The following is a 16,793-nucleotide window of genomic DNA, read 5'->3' as shown; positions in this document are numbered from 1 at the left end:
CAACTTTTGGTGATATTTATCCTCTCTATTGTTTTTTTCTTCTCTATGTCATTTATTTCTGCTTTAATCCTTGTTATTTCTTTTCTTGTACTTGGTTTAGGATTGGTTTGCTGTTCATTTTCTAGCTTCTTCAGTTGATCCATTAGTTCTTTGATTTTGGCTCTTTCTTCCTTTTTAATATATGCGTTTAGTGCTATAAATTTCCCCCTCAGCACTGCTTTTGCTGCATCCCATAGGTTTTGGTATGTTGTGTTCTCATTTTCATTCGTCTCTATATATTTAGCAATTTCTCTTGCTATTTCTTTTTAACCCACTGATTGTTTAGGAGTGTGTTGTTTAACCTCCAGGTATTTGTGAATTTTCTAAGTCTCTGATGGTTATTGACTTCTAATTGTATTCCATTGTGGTCAGAGAATGTGCTTTGAATAATTTCAATCTTTTTAAATTTATTGAGGCTTGTTTTATGTCCCAGCATATGATCTATTCTGGAGGAAGTTCCATGAGCACTAGAAAAGTGTGTGTATCCTGGTGATTTGGGATGTAATGTCCTTTATATGTCTGTTAAGTCTAATTCATTTATCAGATTGTTTAGGTTTTCAATTTCCTTATTGGTCTTCTGTCTGGTTGATCTATTTATAGGAGAGAGTGATGTGTTGAAGTCTCCCACAATTATTGTGGAAACATCAATTGCTTCCTTTAGTTTTGCCAGTGTTTCTCTCATGTATTTTGTGGCACCTTGATTGGGTACATAGACATTTACGATTGTTATTTCTTCTTGTTGAATTGCCCCTTTTATTAGTATGTAGTGGCCTTCTTTGTCTCTCAAAACATCCCTGCATTTAAAGTCTACTTTATCTGAGATTAATATTGCTACACGTGCTTTGTTTTGGCTGTAGCTTGCATGAAATATTTTTTCCATGCTTTCACTTTCAGTTTCTTTGTGTCCCTGTGTCTAAGATGAGTCTCTTGTATGCAACATATTGATGGTTCATTTTTTTTGATCCATTCTGCGAATCTATATCTTTTAATTGGGGAGTTTAATCCATTTACATTCAACGTTATAACCGTGAAGGCATTTCTTGAATCAGCCACCTATCCTTTGGTTTATGTTTGTCATATTTTTCCCCTCTCTCTATTAATATCCTTTATTGTACCCATACCGAATCTCTTTAGTACTGAACCTTTCTCCAAGTCTCTCTGTCCTGTCTTTGTTTCTCTGTCTTGTAGGGCTCCCTTGAGTATCTCCAGTAGGGCAGGTCTCTTGTTAGCAAATTCTCTCAGCATTTGTTTGTCTGTGAAAAATTTAAGCTCTCCCTCAAATTTGAAGGAGAGCTTTGCTGGATAAAGTATTCTTGGCTGTTAATTTTTCTCACTCAGAATTTTAAATATATCGTGCCACTGCCTTCTTGCCTCCATGGTGGCTGCTGAGTAGTCACTACTTAGTCTTATGCTGTTTCCTTTGTATGTGGTAAATTGCTTTTCTCTTGCTGCTTTCAGAACTTGCTCCTTCTCTTCTGTGTTTGACAGTGTGATCAGAATATGTCTCAGAGTGGGTTTATTTGGATTTATTCTATTTGGAGTTCGCTGAGCATTTATGATTGGTGTATTTATGTTGTTTAGAAGATTTGGAAAGTTTTCCCCAACAATTTCTTTGAATACTCTTCCTAGACCTTTACCCTTTTCTTCCCCTTCTGGAACACCAATGAGTCTTATATTTGGACGTTTCATATTATCTATCATATCCCTGAGGTCCATTTCGATTTTTTCAAATTTTTTCCCCATTCTTTCTTTTATGCTTTCATTTTCCATTCTGTCATCTTCCAGGTCACTGATTCATTGTTCAACTTCCTCTATTCTTGTACTATGAGTGTCCAGAATCTTTTTAATTTGTTCAACAGTTTCTTTAATTTCCATAAGATCATCCATTTTTTTATTTAGTCTTGCAATGTCTTCTTTATGCTATTCTAGAGTCTTCTTGATCTCCTTTGTATCCCGTACTATGGTCTCATTGTTCATCTTTAGTTCTTGAATAGCTGCTCTAGGTGCTGTGTCTCTTCTGATCTTTTGATTTGGGTGCTTGGGCTTGGGTTATCCATATCGTCTGGTTTTTTCATATGCTTTATAATTTTCTGTTGTTTTTGGCCTTGTGGCATTTGCTGAACTTGATAGGGTTCTTTTAGGATTTGTAGACCAGTTGAAGTCCTTATCTCTAATTTATCAGATCTACAGCTTCGTGGAGTACACTTTCTCTAACTAACCAGCAGGTAGCATTCATAAGCCACCTGTTCTCCACAAGCCAGTTCTCCCCTGCTTAGCCTTTTTGGTGAGTGGGGGAGTGAGTCTTGTGGGGTCCAATTGGTGTACCAAGCTTGCGTGTGTAGCTCACCAGTCCGCCATCTTCTGTTTCCTTTCAGATTGGTCTTAAAAGATGAGAAAATTTCCTCTTCTTCATCTCTTATGTCAGATTTCCTGTTGTGCTTTTAAAGGCCTGGGCATTCCTAACCATGCTTTTTTTTGGGAGTTATATGATGTGCATGCCTACCCAGGTTGTTTTTTTTTCCCAATACCAGTAGCAAATTGGGTGGAAATTACAGTGCTAGAGGGGAGTTGGTTGGTGTGTTTCTTTCTGGGCAAGAGAAGGAAAGAACCTCTACCTGCTACTAGAGAAGATTAATGCTAGGAAGTGGGCTTGTTTTCACTTATTCCGAAATTCTAATCAAGCAGTTACAAAAGGCCTACCTCATACAGAACATTCTTCTGAGCCTGTGGAGCGCATACTTAGAAATAAATAGCAACTTAGGACAGGGTTTGGCAAACTACAGCCTGTGAGGCAAATGTAACCTATCACCTCTTTTTGTATGGCCCATGGACTAAGAATAGTTTTTATATATTTAAATAGTTGAAAAAAATCAAAAGGAGTGATATTTTGTGATGTGAAAATTTTATGAAATTCAAATTTCAGTGTCCATAAATAAAGTTTTATTGGAATACAGCCACCCTCGTTCATTACGTATTGTCTATGGCTGCTTCTGTGTTATAACAGCAGAATTGAGTAGATGAGACAGAGACTGAAATGGCCCTATACAAAAAAAAAAAAAAAAATTGTCAGCCCGTTTTTTACAAAGCAGTTTGACCAATGTTATGTTCCTGCAATCACCCTGACAATGAGATAGGTATAGAGGAGAAAAAAGGAGGTTTGGGTGGTGACCTGCCTTGAGTCGCATGGCAGGGCTAGAATTCAGTTAGACCTTTTTCATTAATAATTCTTGTGTTTTTCTCCTACTCTTCTCTGCTGCATCTACCCAAGAGATGCTTTTGTTTTAGTAAAAAGGAAATTTGAAGAAAAGGGGAGAACCATACTAACAACAATGTTAGTGAACATTTTTAATGATTTAAACTTCATTTCTTAGTGTTGACTGGGTTTTTCTTTACTGTGTCAGTGATTTCCAAAACAGAAATTTCGAGCCTCCTTTATCTGTGGTTAATTTGGTTGAACAAATAGATTTCCATTGTTTCCTTGGAAACTGGTTCCTGGTTATACCCTAACTCCCCCAGGGATTTTTAAAAAAAATTCGTAGCATATTTTAATATTCTTGCTGGAATGTCCTTGAGTCTTTGAACATGCATTGGTCTTCATGGCTACAAGACTTCATTCCTTTCTGACAAGTCCTTCTCTGTCCCCTAGAAAATTAACATCACTGCCACCAAGTAGCTAAACTTTTTGTTTGTTTGTATCAATTTAGTTTCATTTAAGGATTATTAGAAATTTGTTTTCTCTTTTTAAGACTATGCCTGCCTCAGGAGACCAGAGTTTGGACACAATAAGTGGCCCCTTTTAGTTGAGCATTTAGAAAATATTACCTATTCAAACCATATTTTATGACTTCCTGCTGGGCTGGTTGAAAGTGAAATATGGTGTGGAGATTTATTTACAGTTCTCTCCGTGTGAGTGTCTTTCTTTTTTCTCTTCTCTAATGAAGCTCAAAGCATCAGGTCGTTTATCAGAGATAATTATACAACAGATAGAGCTTTTCTGATATATAATAGTCTCAAAGTGGAAGATTTGTTCCTATGATGAAGAATGCCCAAACTTTAAATGTCTCTTTAGATTTTAATGTAAAGCCCCCCCCCCTTTTTTTAAAGTGCCTTTATTTATCTTGAAGCTCATCTGTAAATCATATTGCTTTTATTAGGGCCATATGCTAAAAAGATAGATATTTTGCTATGTATAGTATAAAGATATAGGGTTACATACTGCATTGAATTGAATGGTTGTAAATTCACCAGGAATCAATGTATGGGAACATTAGTTAATCCCTGTGAAAATGCAGAAGGACTTGAGTGCTTCAACATTGTTTTCATAACAGAAATTATTTCTGTTCCATTATGTTATTTGGGTAGGAACTTGTTCAAGCACTTGTAGTGTCACCTGACCTTCAACTTGTAGTCAAAAGAAGGATCAGGAAAAAGCAAAACCATAATTTTTTAATTATTCATTTTTTGGTTTACTTTTTTTTCTTTTTCTCAGTTTTTAATCCAATTTTTAAGTACACAAGTAAAGCGTGACTACATTATATATTTTAATACAAATAAATGTAGATTATATGGAATAAAAGGTAAAAAATACTCCTTCAACACCACCCTCCAACTACCACCACCAAATTCCCACTCTTTCTAGAGATAACCACTGTTTATTCATTTTGGGGTTTATCTCTTTTTCCATGCAGTTATGTACATGTTTACGTACATATAAGGTTTTATTTATTTTCATATAAATGAAAGCATTTTAGACACATTGCTGTATAACTTGCTATTTTACTCAATATATTTTAGAGATCTTTCTAGGTCAGCACACAGAGATCTGCCTAATTCTTTTTAAACTGTTGCATAGTATTCCACATTGTGGTTTATTTATTTTTTTTATTTTTTAAACTTTTTCTTCTTCAGGATATTCTCATGTTTTACTGCTACAAAGCATGTCAAATGAGCATTTCTTCACCTGACTAATGATGCATGTTATTTTTCCATGATAAATGCATAGAAGAGGAATTAATAAGTCAAAATGTGCTTATTTTAATTTTTTTATATACATGGCCAAATTACTCTTCAAAATGATTGTACCACTTTATGCTTCTAAGAATGGTGTTTAAGAGTGACTGTTTCCCATTCCTTTACTAAGGTTAGGTGTTCTCTTTCTCTGTCTCTGTCTCTCTCCTTTTTTTCCACAACTTGGGCAAAAGAATAGCTCATTTTAACTTGCATTTTCCTTACATAGCTGATAGTGAAATTGCATACTGTTTCATGTATCTGTTAGCTGTTTATAGGTTCTGGTGATTTGCCTATCCATTTTCTTCACTTACTGTTTTTATTGTTAACTGTCTTTTTTTGTATTGTTTTGTTTTATTGTTTTGTATATTGTTATATTTTTTATATATCCTGTATAATAAGTCTGTTATATATATTGCAAGTATTTTCTTCTGGTATGTCACTTTGCTTTTAACTTTGATTTGGTATCTTGTTTTCCATTAGAAGTTTTAAATTGTTGTGTGTGCAAATTTATTGGCCTTTTAGCTTCTAGACTTGTGTCTTCCTAGAAAGAAGGCTTTCTTCATCACAGGATTATAAAAATATTTCTCCATTTTGTTTTATACTTTTCTAGTTTAACTTTTTCTCCATTAACTCATGAATCCATGTGGAATTTATTTGGTATATAATATAAGGTATAGGGATCTACCTTTATTTTTTTCTAAACGGATAACCAGTTATCTCAGTACCGTTCATTGAATATTCCAACGATTTGAAATTCCACTGTTATTATGTAAACATAGGTCTTTTTCTAAGCTCTTGACCTGTTTGTATATTCCTGATCTGGAATATTACTTCATGGTCTATATTGATATCTCATAGAGCTAGTCCCCCTTAGCTTGCCTTTTTCTAAATTTTGTTGACTGTTCTTATGTGTTTTCTCTTCTTGGTTATTTTTATATTCAGCTTGTCAAGTTCTATTAAAAATTGCTATTTGATTTTGACTACGATTATATTGAATATATAAATTTATTTGAGAATACTGACATTTTTTATACTATTGAGACTTCCCATAGGAATATAGATTGTCTTCATTTATTCAAACCTTCTTATATAGTCTTGACTAAAAATAGATGGATCATTAATGTAGGCCTTAAACATTTCTTGCTTAATAGTTTTTTTTCCTTTTCTTATTCCTGACTCTCGACTACTTCTAGTATTTCATAAGTACAATATTTGCTATAGGTTTCTTGTTTATGTTCTTTATCAGGTTAAGAAAACTCTCATTTCTAGCTTACAGATTTGTTTTTAATCAAATTCTGCTAGTTGAGTTTTATCAAATGCCTTTTCAGTATCTATTGAAATTATCATGGTATTTCTCCTTTAATATGTAATCTCTTATCTTAATAGCTTTCTAGTATTAAACCATCTTTGTATTCCTTGAATAAACCCTATTAATTCTATCAGTATATTGCTGGATTCAAGTGAGAGTTAATTTTGTGTACTATGTGTATGTTTACTTGGGGGGGGGCATGCTATTACTGGTCTAGTTTTGTATCAGTTAGATTAATCTCATAGAAGGTGTTTCATCTTTTTCTGTGCTCTGACAGCTTTTCCTCTTTTGCCCTGACATTGTTTATGTAATATAACTATTCTTTGAAGTTTTAAGAACTTATTCATAAAACTGACTATCCCAATATAGTTTTTCCACATAAATCTTGTAAAAACCTTTTTGGTTTCCTATATAATTTTTGGATTATTCATATTTATACCTTATTTTAAGTTAATCATGTCAATTAATATTTATTACAAAGACATCCATTTCATCTTGATTTCTAAATTTATTGGAATAAAATAATACTTAGTGTTCATATTTCTTAAATTTCTTCCTTTAAATGTGCCCTTAACTTCAGAATATATATTGTACCAAATAGACTAAACTGAAACTCATTCTTAGTTACTCTGACTTATTTGTATTTCCTAATTTGTCTTTGTTCATGATCCTTTAGTTAGCTCAGTGGAAAAATATTAAAGACCTGGAAAGTTGTCAGTACCATTTCACTGTATTTTCACAGGATTATAGCCATAGTATCCACATTATCACTTCTCACTCCATAAACCTATCAGATGACTCTCCCAGTAATACCCTGCTGACAAAAAAGGAAATTCTTCCCTTCACTCATCATTGCCTGTTTGGTCAGCCGGATTCCTATTCCTAGTCTTGTGTTAGACATCCTCCTTATGGATTCTTGTGTCTGACCTGCCTGTTCCTCCCAGCACTGATGCTCTGCTCTGAACCAAACCAGACCCTTGCTGTCCCCAGAAGGCACAGTGGCACTCTTATTACCATCTTTATTCATTCCTCTGGAGGCCCAGCTGCTCAAAACCAATTGCTTCCTCCAAGGAATTCCTATACTTCTTACCTGTAACATCTAAGCACATATTGTCTTGTATTGGTTACCTCTTTGACATGAGAATGTCATCTTTCCTTTGTACCCATTTTGAGGCTAATCCCAAATTAACAGAGGCTTCATTTTATGCTGTTTTGCCCTGCCCAGAGCACCCAGCACAGTGCTTGGCAAGGCAATACTCAGTAAATGCTTACTGAATTAAATACTCAGAAAAGTTTCATCTCTAATTTCTCTTTTTTGCAAACCCACTTCATATATTTTGATAAATTAAATAGGGGCTTCTCATTGCCTATTCCTGATTTTGAGCAATTACTTGATGTTTTTCATTATTTTCTGTGACATACAGTGATCCCAAGATGAAGGAACTAAAGAAGGCAGTGTTCCTACCAAATTTTGAAATTTGGTTGTCTTGATGTGGTGAAACTTAGCTTTTTTGATAGAACCTTTGGAATGATTGGCTACTGCTTTTTTCTTTTTCTTTTTTCCTCCCTCCTTCCCTCCCTCCTTTCTGCCCCTCCTCCCTTCCTTCCTCTTCCCTCCTTCTCTCCGACTCCCTTCCTTCCACCTTTCAAGTGGCCACTTCCTATTTTGAAATAAGTTTTGCTCATAAATAGTTCTTTTATCACCTGAATTTCCCCTGGGACAAGAGAAAAGACTAGCAAACTTTTAGCACTCATTTTCAAGGGTCCTTTAAAAAGTCTGCACATAGGAAAGATTGGTTTCCTATAAAGATTTTCCCCAGCTCTACAGTGGTTAATTTTATATGATAACTTGTCTAGGTTATAGTGTCCAGTTGTTTTGTAAAACACTGGCCTAGATGTTTGTTGGTGGGTGTTTCTGTGGAGATATTTTATTGGTGGGATTAGCATTTTTAATAATTTGACTTTTAAAGATCATCCTTGTAATGGGAGTGGAAGAAAAAAATCTACCTCAAGATTGCATCCTCCACTCCTTTTCCATTCTAAGGAATTTGAACTCAACACTTCAGTATCACTGTTACTAGAATTTCCAGCTTCTGGCCTGTCCTACAGAATTTAGACATGCTAGGACCTATAATTGTTTAAGCCAGTTCTAGAAATACACACCCACATATATACATACACATATATCCTGATGGTTCTGTTTTTCTGGAGAACCTTGACAGATAAAGGCACCTTTGAAAATATGGAATTTTTGATATTCAGACTAGGCTTTGAGGCAACATCATCCTTTCCCCTCACCTTGCAAATGAGATTTTTTTTTAAATGTTCTTATTATATTTAATGCTATGTACGTGGCTGTGAAAGTAAAGGTCAGAGTGAACAACTTCACTTTACACAGCTTTAGCCCTTTGCAGTTGTCATATTGTTTTTATTTAGTGTAGATATGGGTAATGGGTGACACTGTGCTGATTATAAACTATATCTCAACTTTATGATGACAGAAGTGTTTGGCTGAAAAAAATCATTATAATAGGGGCATCTATTTGAGTGTCTTAGAAGTAGTCAGTTTAACATTACATGAATATATTTTAATTGTGTTTGTGAACTTCTCTGAAAAGGCAGAGCTGTCAATACCAAAAAAAATGACTGTATATAACTTTCCATTCTGTATTCATGTGCTCTAGTATTTCATATACCATTTCACTCTTCGATCCATCAAAAAAAAGATTCTTTGGATTTAATAAATACAATAGAATGCTGCCTTGGTAAGGGATCTTTTAAATTCCAAAATACCAATATAAACCCTTCACTACATTATTCAAATTATGACATTTTCAACTATTAGTTGCAAAGAGAGGTTCTATTAGTAAAATGTGCCAATGTTTACTTCCGTAAAACAAGAAGGTTGGGCTGAGGTACCTTCTATTCAGTGTCAACTCTGAATATGTTGCCAGCTGTGGTGCGGCTACCTTTAGGAGAGGCTCAGCAAAGAGGCACCGAAAAAGGGCACCTATGTTCAAAATTCTTTTTAAAAGACCAGAAGACAGTATCTATTGCCTAAATAGATGTCTTTTTAAAATTTTTTTTTTCTGTCTCCATTTTCTCTGAAGCTCTCATGAAGGGCAGGTGCAAACTACCTACCTTTCTGAGGAAAGCATTGCAGCCTTCTTTCAGTAGTTTACATGGGCCAAGATTTATGAGAATGCTCTTCATACCTGAAATTTGGCATGTCAAAAGAGAAAAGCTCTTCCAATGCTGAGTGGTTTTCCATTAATGTTAGGAGACTCATGCTCGTGTTGATGATAAAATGCAAATACAGAAATCTAAGTTAGTACTTAGTTAAGGCTGTAAATAGAACTGAAGTATGAATTAAAGAAGTGACAGCTACTGATTTCATATCCATATTTAATATGCTTTGTCACAAGAGAGAAACAAAATAGTGTCTGAAAATAGAGCTGCCTTAATTAGATGATTTGAACAACTTTTTAAAATTATTTTTTTAATTAGAGAAGTTGCGGGTTTATGGAACAATCATGCATAAAATAGAGTTCCCATATACCACCCTATTATTAACACCTTGCAGACAGATGATATTTTGACTTCCTCAGAAAGGGTTCCAGTTTTAATCCCCAACATGGTGATGTCTTAGAATTTCACTGTTAATTGCTGTTGGGCTTTATCACATTTTAGAGTTTGGTGGTGGATGTTTTTCAGCGTCTTAATATACAGAAGCTTTGTTTTGGTGATAAGGGCTCCAGGTGAGAGATTATGTTTGAAAAACTAAAATCAAACAAATTTAGCTGCTTGCCCAGAATCATGAGTTCCATGAAGCATGTGTTTAATATTAAGTAACAAAAATAGAATGTCTTTGTTTGAAATTATGATTGTAGAGTTTAGGCCACTATCCCTTGACTTCATTTACTTGAATATTAATATTTTGTTGAGAGTGGGTAAACCTTCTACCATTACTTATACTAGTGCATCATTTGGTCTCTGTGAGACCTGAATAAGCTATTTGAGCTGTGAGGAAAGTATGGGAAAATTGGAAATTGCATAAACTTTTAGGTTCACTGTTTTGATCTGTACCAATGGTTCTCAACTGTGGTCCAAGGACACATCAGCGTCCCCAAGTTACATTTAGAAGGGTCTGTAAGGTCCTTTTCCACCTACGTATCTGTATGAAGCTGTTTTTTTCTTGATGTTCTTCATATAAACAACACTTTTTAACAGATTGAATGCAGATGCAGATAAGAGAATCCAGATGTCATCTTTTAAGCCAGTCCACTCTTGCTGTTTTTGTTTTTAATTACAGTTAATTTTCCTAACAGGATTTATTTTTATGTTGACATGTAACTATTTTGTTAATTTGAAATGAATAAATATTTTAAAATTTCGACAGTTTAAATTTCAGGTAGGCTAAATATCAATAGATTTAGCCCACAAACAAAAGCTCTTTAGTGTCCTCAATAATTTTTAAGTGTAAAAAAGTATAAAAACTGCTGTGCTTTTAGCACCCTCTAAATATGATGATAATCACCTGTACTTATTCATCGTTTCATTTCCTTTCTAGAGATACTAGATATACTAGGTATGTCCAGTAATTGCTTTTGGCCTCAAGGTTGCTTTGATCATTTTCATTCAATAGTGAAAAACATATTTTGAACACTCTAATGTACTAAGTTACCAAAATGAGTAAGATTTTGTCCCTGTCCTCAGAGTTCATTCCATTAATGCCATTGCTAGGTGAGGAGAAAGCATTTCTTCCAAAACACATCCCCTTGCCCCAGCAGGAATATCATCGTAGACCTTAAAAGAATACAGAATCCGTCAGTGAGGGCAAAAGGAAAGCGTTCCTGATTTCATTTTGCTCTTAGTGTTGTTTACCAGGGGAGGTGATTTGGGACAATTTATATTTTATTTCTGTTGAGCAAATGGGCTAATAAGCATATACATACACACGTATAACCATAATATTTGCACAGCTGCCCATCACTCTATTTACTTAGGGGAGTGAAGGTAATAAAATTTTGTAGAGAAGGACTTAATGAGTAAAATAGCAAGTTTTGACCTACTTTGTATACCCCCTTCTCATGACTCTCTAATTTGATCTAAATGGTGTGAGATCATATAGTGAGTTAGGATTAGAGCTGCTAAACTAAGAGAATAATGTTATTATATTCCGTGACAGGCTTTGTAAACAGGTTAATTTGGAAGTTTCATTTGGAGAAATGGGAAGGCTGCTACCTGTGCTGAAGATTTCCTGTAGATTTAGATTCCCACTCATTATATCTTTATGTATTTTTGTTTTTAATCAATGGTACTTTTCAAATTTAATTATGTAGACAGATTAGGTGTGCTCTTTCTGAATAAATCATTTCATAAATTGCAGGTTTAGGGTGAGGTTGGAGGGATAGGGTTTTCTTTTCTGAAGAGATGACTTTTTTTTTTATGCATTCTGATCTGTCCCTGATATTCATTTATTGTTGTTAATGCTTTGTTCTTTTAAATCCCCTCCACATGTATGTTGATGACTTTTAAAGAAGGAGAAAGTTACTGCTGAGGAAATAGAGATTCTTTGAATATTTTTGAAAGATCATTTTACATTCTTAGCAAGGCCGTATCAGAAGACAGTGTGGAGTTTATTTCATGATCTCCATTGCATAGATTTTTTTTTTTTTAAGAAGCCTCATTAAGAAACTCTTGATAGGATATTTTTATTCTCTAGCAAGAGAGGAGAATTGTACCTTTTGAATCTGTTTCCGAAATCATTAGAATGGTGATCCTGGAAAAGTGAGATGCTGCAAAGGTAAACAATGTACAGATTGTGATGGTATATAATTGACAAGCTGGTTAAAAAAGGACGATGCATTTCTAATTAGCCCACAGTCCCTTTAGTTGGAAATTAATTAGATGCTATTATGTAAATGTCATGTTAATTAAGCAAAATTATTGAAGTGTTATAAATCTGAAAAAGGAATGGCTATTTTTGTGTATTAATGTTTTGCAGTTACCAAAGGGCTGATAGTAGAATATTTATTTTATTACTGAGCTTCTGGAAATTTGTAGCTGACTGACTCCTTGACAATCTGTTTTTTCCTTATTGATGGATTTTAGTACATGATGTAACTGCAGCCACTGAGGGCTAGTGGAATAAGAAGCCAAAAATAACTGGTCATCACAGATGTTCTAACAAAACCCTTCTGAGTAGATTATTGATCTCTATTTTCAAGATTAAGGGTAAATACTGTTTTTCTATATTTACACAGTCTTAGGTTTTGAGTGCCTGGAATGATTGCCCGCCTAAATGCAGCTGTCCTCCGAATCAGTGTTCTCTACTTTTTCCTTGAGTCATAGTCTCCAACCAGCCTATGGGGTTGTCTACTTCATGGGTAGTTCTGAGTTTTTTTGACATGCTCAGTAACTCAATTGAAAAAGAAAACTTAAGAATTCTGTACGTAGGCTTGAAATGTGAGTGTTGATGGTTAATGAGATACCTTTATTTAGTCTTCTCTTTTTTACAGATTACAGTGAAATTAGTATGCAAATTTGACCCGTCTTCAACTTCACAGGGCTGAAATCAGTGATTCTTGGGAAATTCCATGATCTAATTGCAAACGCTATAAAGAATAACAGTTTTTGGGAATAGAGTTGAAAAATTTCATTTTATGGCTCTCATGTGGAAATGCACGTGTGATCCATAGAGTTGCATTATGTGTGACGCCAATAATACAAAAATAGAGACATTCCAAGAAGAAAAGGTAGGGTATGCAGACTTCTCTGGTCACAAAGCACAAGCAACCACAGGCATTATTTGCTTGCAGATTCCAAACTCTAAATTACTGAAACTTGACATTATTTCAGGAAAAAGCCCTTTGAATGTAATATCAAATGCAAGATCATAGTCTGTTATTAAATATCTCCAAATAATGAAGAACCAATGGGGGGGCGGAGTACAGGCACTTAATTTGCTTTAGCAAAAGAAAGCAAAAAGTACTTATGATAATTGACTGAAAATTAGTTCAGGTTGGTTAATCTTGATATCATCTGCTTCAGAATCCCTAGAGAGCCTGTCATATTGAGCAAGGAACTTTAACTATGATTTTTTAAAAATGTATCTAAAAACCCAAAATGTATTGTTGCTACTAATGTAGACTAGAGGGTAATGGTTTGAATTGTTCTGTGCTTTGAAACATTTATTTTCCCAATCTGATCCCCTCCCACCCCATACTACGTTCACCTATGGGAGTCTCCCTCTCTTCACTCTCCAGTTATTCTCAGCTCTGCCCTGCTGCTTGGAAAGAAGGGAAAGAAAAGCCAAAAATGGGAACAGAGTTTACAATGGTTTATGGGTTCATATGTATAACTCCTCTCTCAGATCCCACATGACTTAAGGTAGTAAAGAAAAGAAAAGCCAACCTCATTTCTTTGATGAAGCGGATGTTCTGACTTTGACCCTTACCATCAGCTCTCAAAATTATTTTATTTGCTATAACCACATGGGATCCATGCAATATTTTTATTAAGTTTTGGACAGAAACCTAAAAAAGTTCCCCTTGAGTGTTCCTTAGTTTCCTGCATTCATTTTAATGGGGTTGATTTGGAATTGTATAAGAGTAGATATTATAATCTTCTGTGGCTATTCCTTTTATTTGAGAGTATAGGAGTTTTGGATGACAGAGCAATTAGTGTAGAATTTATGTGCTATGCTTGCATGCTTCTGTCCTGGATTTTAAAATGGTTTGTAGTGTATAGTCTGCCAGACCAAACTTAATTCCAAGCTCTCTGTTTATAATATTGCCCAATTATCAAAGCTAGGATATATTATCACTGCCAGTTACTCTTGCTGTCAATTTGTCTTGGCTCAACTATGGTTCTATTTGTACTTTACTATAATGTATTGAATACATTGGATTGGATTGTTAGTTTAACAAGATCTCTGGGGAACACTTTGGTGATGATGCATGTTGAGATATGCTAGGTAGCCTTAAAGTTATTTGCGTATTTGCCAAAACCTACAGAAATCCATTCACTAGGAGTTAAAGCATAAATTCTCAACCTATGGTTGAGATAAATATTCTCTTATTTAGTTATCACCTAGGACATTTACAAACATGAGAATGGTAATTCATGAGTCCCAGTCAGATTTCTTTAGGGGGTTTGATGATTTCTCCCTACTCAAAATTTTACTGGATGAATTATTTTTTGTCCTTTTAAAAAAAGATTCTGGTAGTTAAGCTGTTACTGACTTTCATGCTCTGTGTGTTTAACTATGATGTGGGAACTCAGTGATATCGGCCAGATATTGAGCTGGAGGTTAAAGAAAATGTTATTAGAGATTGGAATTAACTGGGCTGTTGATACTTACATTGTGGTTTGAAAAATGCTAGTTTAAAAATTCACACTATTCTCTTTCTATTCCCCACCCCAAAATATTGCCTCAAAATTTCAAGAGGCAGGCCAGGGGATATGTATTTTTAAAATGCTCCCCTGAACTTTCTGGGTGCTGTAAATGTCTAATATTTTGATCTGATGGTGGTTACACAAGTATACATGTATGTTAAAATCCCTCAAGGTGTGCATTTAAATTTGGGCACTTTGTTCTAGTAATTCATTCTATTGTATGTTAAACCACACACACACACACACACACACAAACACAAACTTAAACATACATTACTCTCCGGATTCATTTAAACAGTTTGCAGTGGTAACTTATTAAGTGAACATTATTAAGGACCTATAGTCTATACAGCCATTACCCAGAAATAGATGAAAATGTGGGTCTTGATTCCTGGAAGCATAGAATCTGGTGGAAGAGAAGATGATAATGATACATAACATAAAGCTTTATACTTTCTGAAGCCTCTTTGTATAGGTGATTTCATCAACCCTGTGACCTCTGGGCATTTTTACTATCCCCATTTTTGTTAAAGAAACTGAAGATCACTTATCCAGAATTACTTAGAAAGTAGGGAGTGGTATCAGGGCTTAAATGGCGTCTTCTGTAAAGCCTGTATGTTGCGTATTCCCATATCATGGTTGCCCATTTTTTTTAGCATGTTAAGCTTTCTCTGGTAAATGTGACATTTGTAGAAAAATTTTCAGTTGAAGTGTCCTGCTTTTCTTTCCTGACTTTCTGAGCTCCCCAATTTATTCCTGCCTCATCTTGAAATTCTTGTGAAGCATTTTCAAGTAATGCCAGCCAATGATGAACTTCCTTCTTCCTGATTACATTTAGCATTTATTACCTGTACCATATTCTTTGTCACTTGATTGTTTTCCATGTAGTTCTTTTTTTGCTGTCGTGTGGTATTCCTATGTACCTAAATTTTGTCTTCCTAACAAAATTATAAGCTGCCTGAGTGTGGGACCAACACTTATGGCACACAGTATTTACTAAGTGCTCTTTGAAGTTTAACGGTGTACTTACTTGGTTTCTCCTCCTTTTCCTTTTTCTTCCTCTCTCTGTCTTCCTACACTAATTGAGGGTTCTGCCGTTATGGCCTTGGCATGGGAAAGAGTGGGCTAATGGTGAATTTCTTAGGTGGAATCTCCAGGTCTCTGAATCCATGTATCTCAGCAGCATAAACTCTAGGGAAAGGTCCAGGGCACTTTCATCTTACCTTCTTTTTCAGTGAATAACTTCAATGATATGAAGCCTTGTTATAGGTGATATATAGTTCTGCCAAATAACTGTGCTCCCCCCTTGCTAGTCATAGTCACCTGTGGAGTCTTTGCAAATGCATGCAAACCATTTGTCTGTGTTATACTTCCTTTCTTACCATCACCACTGCCCCTCCCAGGCACATGTTGAGAACTGCTAGTTTTCTTATTTATAGAGTAACTTCCTATTTCAGAGGGTAAGGCATGGCCAGTAGAGGGTATGGGGGTGTGTATCAATATCAACTTCAGAATTGTTGATCACCCAGTTTCTGCAGAATTTAATTATTGCTTGTAAAGCCTCCTTCCATTGACTAATTTTATCTCTTGCAAACTCTTGAATTATGCCTGTTCATCAGATTTCTGGCCCCACCAAGATTCCATGAAGGTCCTCTTCAAATCATACTTCTTATCATTAAACTTAGATATTCTTCCTTGGTCAGCAACACTTTCTTCTGTATTAAAATGATCTTTTTTTTCTTCTGTCAAGTAGTTTGTTGTCCCCTCGGGGACTCTGTTGCCTAGAGTTTTGCAATAAATTCAAAGATAGGGTGATCACTGAGGTCAACTGTAGAGATATCAGTCCTGCTTATTGCTCTGTGGAGAAACTCATTTCCCTAAACTTACAGGTAAATTTCTGTCACCTGGATCTGAATTCTAGTAAAGTTGTATCGTTTAACTTCTTAACATTATGTGAGACTCTTGTTTTTTTTTTTTTAATGAAAATCATATTATAATGTAGAAAGACTGTGGAGCTATAGACTAAATTGCTGAA

General features: G+C 34.9%; 1 protein-coding gene across 5 annotated transcripts in view; it reads left to right on the top strand.

Annotated features, from left to right (window-relative positions):
* ZFAND3 (zinc finger AN1-type containing 3) overlaps positions 1-16,793 on the top strand; it is a 448,733-nt gene that overhangs the window by 343,981 nt on the left and 87,959 nt on the right. The window lies entirely within an intron of this gene.

Source organism: Choloepus didactylus, chromosome 7 (genome assembly GCF_015220235.1).
Source record: "Choloepus didactylus isolate mChoDid1 chromosome 7, mChoDid1.pri, whole genome shotgun sequence".
In the NCBI taxonomy this organism is placed as follows: Eukaryota; Metazoa; Chordata; class Mammalia; order Pilosa; family Megalonychidae; genus Choloepus; species Choloepus didactylus.
This window is presented reverse-complemented; position numbering and strand designations above follow the sequence as displayed.